Source organism: Canis lupus, chromosome 36 (assembly GCF_011100685.1).
Source record: "Canis lupus familiaris isolate Mischka breed German Shepherd chromosome 36, alternate assembly UU_Cfam_GSD_1.0, whole genome shotgun sequence".
NCBI lineage: Eukaryota > Metazoa > Chordata > Mammalia > Carnivora > Canidae > Canis > Canis lupus.
In genome coordinates, this window is record NC_049257.1 from 21,442,462 (window position 1) to 21,454,052 (window position 11,591).

At 37.6% G+C, this 11,591-nt stretch overlaps 1 non-coding gene across 1 annotated transcript; it reads right to left on the reverse strand.

Annotated features, from left to right (window-relative positions):
* Positions 1–4,867: 4,867 nt before the first annotated feature.
* MIR8796 (microRNA mir-8796) lies at positions 4,868–4,992 on the reverse strand. Its single transcript, NR_128736.1, has one exon. It is a non-coding gene; the product is annotated as a microRNA mir-8796 (primary transcript).
* Between the last annotated feature and the right edge of the window lie 6,599 nt (positions 4,993–11,591).

The following is an 11,591-nucleotide window of genomic DNA, read 5'->3' on the forward strand; positions in this document are numbered from 1 at the left end:
TGTACAAGCAACTTGGTGCGTGAAATCATGAACTTTAGGTGATAACTTTCAAGTCCAAAGGTATTCATGTAGTAAAACTGTAGGCATCTCAAAATCAACACGGCTGAAAACTGGACTTACGGTTTTCTCCCAAACTTGATCTTCCTTTGTGCTCTGTCAATTCACTTCTCAGTAGACTGGGCTTGAAATTTGCTCAATTTTATATGGCAAGAGCTAGTTGAAATTTCCCCCATATCCCTAGATTTCCCCAATTCCCTTAAACAAAGTGAATCCCTCTCCTACCTCTGTACCATGGAGCCCTTTGCTTAAACCCACAGGAGAGCAAACCACATTGTATCTACTACTGGTCCCTTCTGAGAATGTGTGCATCTCTTTTCCAGAAGCCTGCAAGTCGCAACCTATCTTTTTTCTGCCCTGTTATCTATGCTGTGGTATAGCAGGTGGGCCTGGTGGAGTGCACTGGGATGTCACAGGTTATAATAATTGAAATCTCTACCAAAGCATGTTCCTCAACTTAGCGAGGCTCTCAAATGTGTCCTTAGTAAGAGCTCTCCCCCATTCTTCTTCTGCAGGTATCCAATCTTGAGTACCCTGTTCCGTAGACACCCCATACCCTGCCAACTCCCTGGCTTACTCTCAGGAAAGAGCCTCACCTCCTGCTTTGTTCTGAACATTGAGAACACTAAGGAAGAACTTCCTTCCCCAACAGTACTTTTTAGGCCAGAGATTTTTATTTTAAGTTTTAATTTATTTATGTGAGAGAGAGTGAGTGAGGATGAGCTGGGTGGGAGGAGAGGAGGGACAGAGGGAGAGGAAGAAGTAGACTTTCTGCTGGGCAGTGAACACGATCTGAGGCTTGATCCCAGGCCCCAGGATCATGATCTGAGCCAAAGGCAGACACTTATCTGAGCCACCCAGATGCCCCAACAGATTTTTTTTAACCTGACTTTGAATCCTGACTCTATTATATGACAAGATCTTACTCTCTCCATACTGCAATTTCTTTGTCTGTAAAACCGGGATAATATTATTGCTAAATGGTTACTGTAAGGATTAAATGAGACAACCTATGTAAGCCACTTAGCACAGTGCTTGGCATCATGAATATTTTTTTTGGCATCATGAATATTAATTAATGTTGTTACTAAGAACTTTCTCTCTCATCACCTACCACTTTATCTTTCTTTTAGCCCATCTTTTTTCCTCTTTCTGTCTGAGGCTAATTCTACCTCTCTGTCTTCTCAGTTATCCATCTGTCCTCCCATCTGCCCTGTTTCTTAACCTTCCCCCTCTATTGACTTTTTTTCCCCTCCACATACAAAGAGTTCCAGTTTCCTCATTGTAAAATAACCCTCCTTCAATGCTGCATCTCTCTTTCTCACTTCCTATATGACTCCTGACTCTTCACAGCCAAATTTCTCAAAAGGCCAGTCTACACTTACTGTCTCTTCCTTACAGCCTCAATCCACTACAATCCCACTTCCTTCCATGTCCTTGGTAACGCTCTTGCCAATGTCCCTAATAACCTCATGATTGCTAAATCTGGAGGACACTCTAATGTCTTCACCTGCGGCTCTGATATTTCTTGCCAATCCCTCTTTGAAATTCTCTTTTCCTCTACTTCTGTTCTTCCACTTTGGTTTTGTACATACCTGGCCTGCCAGTTCACCTTAGTCTCTCTTTGGGTCACTCTTTTCCTACTCCACATTTAAATGTTGGTATTTTCCTAGTTCTGGCCTCAGACCTCTGGTCTCCATCAGTTCCTCAGTGACCTCACCTATCCAGAGGTTTCAGCCACCACTTTTCTCCTGATGACTGGAACATCTCTATTTCACACCTGGGATTTCCCACAGGTTTCTTGGACTCCTCTAAGGCATTAGTGTGCTAGTGGGCTTTGTGACTCTTTGGGAGAGGGAATGATGATATCCAGGGTTTATTTGACCACAAGAGCCTTGTTGTTGTTTCTGCTTCTGCTGCTGCTTCTTCTTCTTCTTCTTCTTCTTCTTCTTCTTCTTCTTCTTCTTCTTCTTCCTTCTTCCTTCTTCTTCTTCTTCCATCTTCTTCTTCCTTCTTCTTCCTTCTTCTTCTTCTTCTTTTTTCATGGAGAATCTTGCATACTAGTGCTCTGGGAAACACATTTTGGACAATCATGTTCCTTTCTTTACTATTCCCAGTCTGATTTAGCTGTATTTCCTTTGGGTGCCCGTAAGTATTTGCACACAGTCTATTCTATCCTCACCACATTATACTTCTCTGATTCTGCTACCAGCTCCTTGAAGGCAAGGCTTATCTCTCTTTGCATACATCGCACAGTGCCTGACATACAGAGTTTGCTTGAAAATGCTTGATGAGTGAATCATGCAGGAGTGAATGGTAACTACTTCCTGGTATAGCACAGAATATTCTATGGTACATTTAAAGTAGTACTAATTGGGGAGTACTTGACCCTGATGGTTGGTCTTGAACAAGTCTTGTTTTAGGGGCTATAGTAGCTGAAAAGAAATATGAGACAAACCTCTTTCCTCAAGGAAGACAAAATAAATTCAAATAAAGCCATGTGAAAATATCCAAGTGTTAAGATATATGTGCCTGAATATAAGTGCTATGGTACTCTGAATTTGTAGAGATTATTGAGGTCTGAAGTAGTCAGATTTGCTAAAGGTTATTATAAATGGTACTTCAGTGAAATTATTCTGGCAGGAATGTAGGTAAGAATAATTAAAAAGAGGGAGCCTGGAGAAAGTTATAATGGCCAGGAGTGAGGAGATTTGGCCTAGCATAAGCTATAGTGGGGAATAGTGAAGAGCAGGCAATTCCTTTTCTGGTATAATTTGGTGATGGTTAGAATGGAAGTGGAAGGACAGGACACAAGTGAAAGAGAGTTTTCAGGTTTCTATATGAGCCTAAAAGAACAGCGGCAACACCAGAAGATTTGAAGAAATTAGTTATTGCAGGTGTAGTCAATCTCAGCTCTTGGAAGTCACAACTCTAGAATATAGTGAGAAGGCTATTTAGAACTAATTATTATGCAAAGCATAGACTAGACAGAGACTTTGATTATGAATTTAAAAAAATATGTCCAATAGGTGAGCTGACATCATTGACTTGATAAGGTCTATAGGTAAAAATGACTAAAAACTTGCATAAATTTCAGATCAGGTTTGCTAAAAGTGTTATGCATGACAAACCATGAAAACAATAATGAGAAGTTCATGACTTCACATAAGCAAGTAGTAATACATTTTGTGATCCACTAATTCTGCTATTTGCAGCAAGTTGCAGCAAGTTCTCTAATTTCCCCAGTCAGAGGGAGATAATAGAGCAAAACATGCCTTGACCATATGTGTCTTCCAAATATTTGGCATTTCCATGATAATTTAGTACAATGAAACACGCTGGCACTGTAAGTCAACACTTAACCATTTCAGTAAATTACTTTAAAGAAACAAAATCAGCAGGTTTTAAAACCCAGATACAGTTTAAAAGTGATGCAAGTGAGATCTGGCTTTACTGGAAAACTCAGGCATTAAGAATACTGAATTGAACTTTATTAACTTTCTGACTTTGTGCTCTTCATCTTAAGCTTCTTTTTCATCATTTATTGAACACCCCCAGCATGCTTACACCCACTTAGAGCATACCAAATATGCAGTCCTAGAAGGTCACTTTCTTAAAAAAAAATTGATAAATGCACAAAGATTTTTTTCTGGATAAAAAGAGCTGAAAGAGGATTATGAAGATTATTTATGAAATTCAGGGTGGGAAACTTATACCTAAATTAATGAAGTTTAGGTATAAAATCTGTCCATTTTATACAAACATGACATTTTGTCCAATTCTGAACCCCATTCTGTCTATAATGTTGTCAATTCAAGTTAAATATCAAGGACAGAGCTGCTAATATCTCAGCCTCCACCATATACAACTTTCCTATCATCTTCTCAAATAAATAAAGGTATACACTTGGAAGCATCATGATTCTTGCCATGTGCTGAGATTTTTAATGCTTCCTTCCTTTTCCTTTTGCTGTTCTTATAAATCTATGCCCATCCCCTCCATCCTAACTAAGAAGTAGTGGGCTTATTGCTTCTTCTATTCTACCATTTGTTGAATGTTTCACTATCATCTTGAATTCTCGTGCATTCATCCAGGAAATTAACAAGCTCACAAACCTTGGTTACCCATCTTGATTATGGCTTCCATGCACAGAAACAATGAATTTATATGTGTACATATGAATGTTTGTGTGTGCAATAAGTTTTCTAGGTCTGCACAATTGGCTCAACTTACAACTAAAAGGTTTTGTTACATAATTTTAGCTTTCATCTCATATTCAAATCTTAAGAATATGTTCCCACGACTCTCATCCAGGACATTAACCATTAAACTCAGATAGACTATTTTAGGCCACCATTCACAGAATGATTCATCAATGATCACTGTTCTTTGGGTGCTGGTCTTGCTTATTCAAATCTTGAGCACTTACTCTGTAGGACCTTGAAATTAAGCCAATGTATCCCAAAGGGGTTAGGGGGGGAGTCATTCTGTGGATGAGCACATTGTATTACACAAGGTTGCAAAGAATTTCAGAATCTTTAATGAGTAAATGGGCAATGTGACTTTTCAAGGGGTGGAGTCATAGTGGGAAGTGTTTCCCAAATTTATGACAGTAGAACCACAGAAACATGCTGTCTCCAAAAGAACTAGCATCCTACAGAATTTATGCTGGGAAATCTCCAACTATCTCAATTTCCAAAGTGGCAGATCTCTGCAATACACAGTCTTCTTTTCTTTTTCTCCAGAGGAAAATTGTAGAACATTCCATAGGTCTCTGGAAAATGCTCAATGAGTGTTTGGTGTTGGACCAACTTTTAGTAGGGCACCAGAACCAGATGTATAACTACCAAACTAGTCTGATCACCTAATTAGTTCTAGGGTAGAACACAGGAATCCAGACTCAATACAGGCAGTTCTTCCGGTTATATTACACTTGGGGTATATGTGTGTGCACCTGTGTGTACGTATGTGTGTGTGTGTACATTACACTTGTATGGGAATTTTCAACTTAAAAATATTTTATATTAAAATTTCCATTTATCACCCTAGAAACTCCAACAATCTTAGCTTACAGCTAAAGTCAAAAGCTTTGCCTAAACCAATAAGCAATTATTAGTCATAGACTGAGAAAGGGAATGTGAAATCGAATGTAAAGCTTTATTAGTTTTTCTACAACCATATTAAATATTTGTGAGCATTTGAACTGTGGCTGAAGCAGACTTACCTGTTATTTCCCCTTTATTTGGATAGTCTTTTATTATGTTATAAAATGAACTTATTTGGTGTCATTTCTCCTTAAGAAGTCATTTTAATTGCTATTTGAGCAGGGCATTGGTACTTTCCTGATGGATTAATATTTTATTTTACTGATTTGTTTTAGCATTTTTATGTATACCAAAACTAAACAAAACTGGGTTGTCCTTCACCTTCTTTCTAGCATTAAACATTACATTTAGCCTTTTGCAAGTTTTAGGAAGTTTTGTTTATCTACCAGGCTGTAAAACAGAATGAAAAATGACAACATGTTCTTAGGAATACTTATATTTTTTAAAGACTATTAACTTTGAACAGTACTTTCATTTGTATTACTTCATTTGACCTTAACAATAGCCCAACAGATAATCAGATTAAGATCTCCACTCAAAAGGTAAGTACTGTGAGCAAAGGTAAGGAAAAGAAGAGAGCAAAAGTGGTATGTACAATCAGAACTTCAAACCAGGTCTCCTGACTCAAGAGTTTTGAGTTATTTCGATAAAAGCAGGTTTCTTCCCCTCTCTAGTACAGTGAGGTATATACCATTAGGCCCTCATGCTAAGTATATTCGGCAATTAAAGTTACACATCAGTTGTTTCCATCACTGATCTAATGTTTGCTTTTTACTCTACTTCAACCAGACCAACGGTTGTACCTAATTAAATTATTTTAAGATTTGGGGATAAAATAACCACCACCCAGAAGCCATTAAAAAAGAAAAACAATTATCTTTACATTGTTAGTTGTAATCACTTTTCCTTCCCTGTTTTTAGGAGTAGGTATGAGGTTTTCCTCTCTTCCTTTAATATACATAATTGAAGAATGCTTTTCTGTTAACTTTTATATGATTTTAGATTGTATCTCATTTCTTATCTTTCTTTCATCTTGTCTTATAAAATAAAAACCATCCTTCATGTTACTCTTTAGGTAATTTAGCCTCAAGGAGTCTTGTCTAGGCATCAGAGAAAATTCCCTGAAATATGAGTAACTGTAAAATTAGGGTCTTTTTTTTTTTAAAGGAAAAGAGTTTTAATGAATTGACAATAGTTTAGAAGTCATAATAGGAAGGAATATTTGTGTATATTCTTGTCAATTCCTCTGGAAGTCTTTGGGGTGCTCTGCCTTGAGTTAGAACCTTGATAGAAGGACAGATGATTGATCCTAGAGGTAGGTATGCTCTGCTTGACCTCTTAACTCCCTCTTAGGTGCCATCTCTATTTCTGACCTATTAAAACTTGCTCTTAGGAAAGAATCTGATATTAATCACTTATTCTTTGTTGAGATTATTACCTAGTTTTTTTGAGGTTGCTCTTTCATGTTTGTATAAAGTAAGATTTATTTCCTATGCTACCTCCATTGCGCCCTACTTCATACACACACAAATCATACAGAATAAACTTCTACCTGTGGTTAAGGACAAGCCAGTCCATGAGAGTTCTTCAAAAATAAACAAAAAAAATGAGAAAGGAATTAGACCTACTGCTAGAATCAACAACACTGTTCTTCCCTGGGGAAAAGTGTCTGCTAAAGTGAACCTAAAAGGAAAACCTAAATAATTTGGCTGCATAAACATAATAACGTATAGAGTGTAAATCAGAGAGGAGAGTCTCTCCATCCTGAACTATGTAATCTGTTAAAGAATAAGAAATATTTTATTTTATTTGGGGAAGAGTATAATAGGTCTTTATTCTTTAGAGTGGTACCAAAAAACAAAACAAAACAAAAACAAAAAACCTACAAAAAACCCCCCACACCTCCTTTAAAAAGATACCAATGAATTATCTTGACAGAAAGAAAATACCTGACAACAATATAATTCCACATGTTCTGATAACATCAAGAAAGGACTCAAAAAGGAACCTGCACCTCAGAAAGAACTGTAGGATATTGAGAGGACTGTTGGGTTGGGAGGAGATAATGATTAATAGTGACTATTAGACTTAAAATGAGCAGTCATATGCATCAAACTCTTTCCATTAAAAAGAGTTAATTTATTATTCAACTGATTGTAAAAATGATTAAGCTCTTTTTACCAATGGGTAAAATTATCATAAAACCTATTTCTTTCATGATAACTATTATGAAAGTGAAAAGATGTCACTCATCTTTCCCTTTCTCTTCTACTATAGTTAAATAATCATTCTTCGATTTGCACAGTTTATCAATTTTATTTTTTTAAAGGTTTTATTTATTCATTTATTTGAGAGAGAGAGAGAGAGCATGAGTGGAGGGTGGAGGTGGTGGGGAGGGGCAAAGGGAGAGGGTGAAGTGGGCTCCCTGTACAGGCTCCAGGAAGCATGATTGGGGCTCGATTGCAGGATCCTGGGATCATGACCTGAGCTGAAGCCAGATGCTTAACCAACTTAAGATGCTTAAGCCACCCAAGCACCCCCAGTTTATCAATTTTAGAGCTACTTTTGAGTATGTTATTAGTCTTTATTTTCAATGAGACAGTATGTCCTTGTCAATAGATTGCATACTTTATTATAATTCTCATCAACATCATATTTAAAAAAAATAGGCTTCTCTAGTTAGACAAATTTATTTACACTTCAGCGATTTATCCATATCAATTGCTATTGTTAGATCAAGATATTTGCAGTGATGACTTTGCATTCTGAAGGTATGGTAGGAAACCCTAAAATGCTTTTCAAAACTATTACTGCTAGAAAATCAACACGTAAATATGGATTTATAGATGAATACAGGGGAAGAGACTGAAGCATAACTTTTAATTTAGTATATATAAACTGAGGACTAGAGATAGGTAGGGGCTATCAATTTATAAATTTTCCAATGTTTTCTTCAAGGGTATTGTGGATGTGGGTATGGGAGATTATTTTCTTCCTTTGTTGAAATTTTAAGGCTGTTGAAGGCAAAAACCATATGCTGTCTTTTCTACCATGATTCTTTTGTTGTGGTGGTTAAGATAACAAATCAACAAAAAAAGCCAGGCTAGAGCATTTCTGTCAAGTCAGACGGAAGTCCACCAGGGCTGGGACTAGAAACCAGGAACCAGATTTTGGAAGAGGGGTACGTGTGACCCCATTTGGGAAAGGTGGGGATAAAATAGAAATTAGCGGCAATTGCTATTGCTGTCCATTTAGCTCTGAATGTACTTAAGCTTGGCATCCCTTGGCTTGAGTGCTTGATAGGGGTTCTCTTCTTTTATACACAGAGATTTATAGCATTAAGGTACTTTGAAAATTCTACATGACTGAAAGTTACTGTTTGGCTTCCTCTTTAGTAAGCAAACCATCCTAGATAGATCAGGGTCCAACTATACTTCACTCGAAGACAACTCTTGCAAATCCACTTTCATATATCCTCTCTCTAATACTTGAGAGTTATTTCTCTTCTTCTATCCTACATGTAGTACTCAGCCTCTAAAATGGTCCCCAATAATCCCTGCCTCTTGGTATTCACATCCTTGTGTCTCTCCTTCTATGATGTACTAGGGCTGGTCTGTGTGACCAACAGAATAAGGCATAAATGATGATATGTTATTTCCAAGACTAGATTATAAATGACTGTGGCTTCTATCTTGCATGCTCTCTCATCTGCTTGGTTTCCTCTTTCTCTTTCTCATTCTCTGTCTCATCATTTATTCTATGAGAAAACAGCTGCCATGCCAGGAGGACATTCAGGCAGCCTATGGAGAAAATCTTATAGTAAGGAATGGAGTTAGGCTAACCATCTTGTGAATGAACTTGGAAGTGAATTCTTTGACTCTAGTTAAGCCTTGAGATGAGATGACTACAACTCTGGCCAACAGCTTGACTGAAACATCCTAAGAGATTCTGGGCCAGAACCACCTGCATAAGCCACTGCTGAGTTCCTGATTCTCAGAAACTATATGAGATCATAATGTTTGTTGTTTTAAGCTGCTAAATTTTAGGGTACTTTGTTAGCCAGCAATTGATAGCCCATATACCACAAGTATACTGAAATGTGAAATATTGGCTTTATATTAGGTTGAAGAAATGACTTCTCTTACTGTTTTTGCAGTAAAATTTTTCTGAAACTTTTTTTCCTGACATTTTAAGATCTGCTGGAAGATCCATAGATTGGTTCTAATAAACAAACTTCCTTGATGATGGAGTAATCTTTAGAAAATCATGGTTAGAACTTGGGATGCTGCTGACTACAAATGCATTTATAGCTAAGTAGCAAAAGGGCAGGTTAATGGGTAGCCACTGAAGGCTGATTTCCCTGACCTCTGAAAAGTATCACTCAGAACTAGTATACACAGTGATTCATTCACTTAAATATCTTCCCCTCCCGTTAGTAGAATCCCTAGCTGCTGTGGGGCCAAATGTCTACATGATTATTATTGCATCTGGTATCATGTTTTTCCAGCTGGTGCACTGTTCCCTTGTAGGAGATTTCTTGATGTTCACCCCTCTACCAGCCTCCTGCTTGCTCTCTGGAGGCTCATCCTATGATCCTACCCTACACAGGCAATCTCTTCTAACCTGAACTGTGATTAAATAACTGGGCTTAAAAGCTACTTATGAATTATATAGCTCATCATAGAAATAAATTGCTAGAACCGACTATAATTAAAATTTCAGTAATGTGAATTTCAACTCTGCCTCACCTTCAACTACACATAAGCAAATTAGAATATTACTTTTGGACAAGTAGGGTTGGGTTTGGTTTTCTTTCTTTCTTTCTTTCTTTCTTTCTTTCTTTCTTTCTTTCTTTCTTTCTTTCTTTCTTTCTTTCTTTCTTTCTTTCTTCTTTCCTTTCTTTCTTTCTTCTTTCTTTCTTTTTCTTTCTTCTAGAAATAAGAAATGAATTGGGGTAGCTCAGTTTGATAAGTGTCTGACTCTTGATCTCAGCTCAGGTCTTGATCTCAAAGTCATGAGTTCAAGCCCATGTTGGGCTCCATGCTGGGCATAGAGCCTACTTTAAAAAAAGAAATAAATGAATCATAGTCTCCTAATATTTAAATCCCTTTGAAACAGAAGTGGGAAATTATTTAACACTGCAAACACACCATTATTTTGCACACAAGCTTCAAACAAGCTAGATGAAGGATACTTTTTGAGGACTATATTCAGAGGGTCAGACAATGGCCTTAAAGAGTGTATTTTTAAAAGGTCCCCCAGGATGCCTGGATGACTCAGAGGTTGAGCATCTGCCTTTGGCTCAGGGCGTGATCCAGGGTTCCCAGGATGGAGTCCCACATCAGGCTCCCTGCATGGGGCCTACTTCTCCCTCTGCCTGTGTCTCTGTCTCTCTCTCTCTCTCTCTCTCATGAATGAATAAATAAAATCTTAAAAAAAAATAAAAATAAAAAGGTCCCACTTTAGCAGAATTAGTTGGCCTCCAAATGACTATCCTCACATTCATGCCTTGCAGTCTGGGTATTAGTGGTTCTACTCAGGGCTCTATTTTGAGGTATGTTTCCTGCCTTGGTTTCTCTCAGGGAGATTTCCTGACATTGGTTTTGGTCATCTTCCCATGACCCTGTCTCATTTTACTGACTCTGAATACCTTCTTACCTCTTTTCTAGCTCTCATTATATAAACTCAAGTTGAAAAACAGGAAAGAAAAAATATGGGTTTAATAGAAAGAAAAAATACAAAGGGGGGGTTGTTTAAAAATTAAGAAAAAAATAAGAGCATGAAGAAGCTACCATATATCTTTGTTTGACAACATATTCATTTAATATGTCAATACTTTATTTTAAAATATTTTATTTATTTGAAAGAGAGAGCACAAGTGGGGTGAGGAGTAAGAGGGACAAGCAGTTTCCCCACTGAGCCGGAAGCCCAACACAGGGCTTGATCCCAGGCTTGAGCCCCTGAGATCATGACCTGAGCCAAAGGCAGACGTTTAACTGAGCAACCCAGGTGCCCCTGGGTTAGATTTTAAAAGGTAGATTTCAAAAACAGATATTGCTTCTCTAAAAGCAGATTTTGGGGTGCAGTGGAAACACTGCATGGGTAGTTAGTAGATCATTTTAAGCTTTTGATTCAAAGTGGGTTTTATACCTCTACAAGCTTTAAGGAGATGTGATTGCTGGTGGTGGGAGGTAGTGCCATGGTTTAGTAAGACTAGAGACAAAACTTCTTTACCTGTAAAAGGATAAGGATGGGATGACCATTAGAGGTGTGTGTACCCCTAATAGACTCATAGTAGCTTTCTTGCAGAATAACCTAAGGCAGTAGGGAGTAAAGATGGCTTCTCCATTCAGGAAAGGTAATAATAGGAAATGAGTGAGTAGAAAGAAAGGTGAGGGACACCTATAGAGGGTTAAGCAGACAAATTAT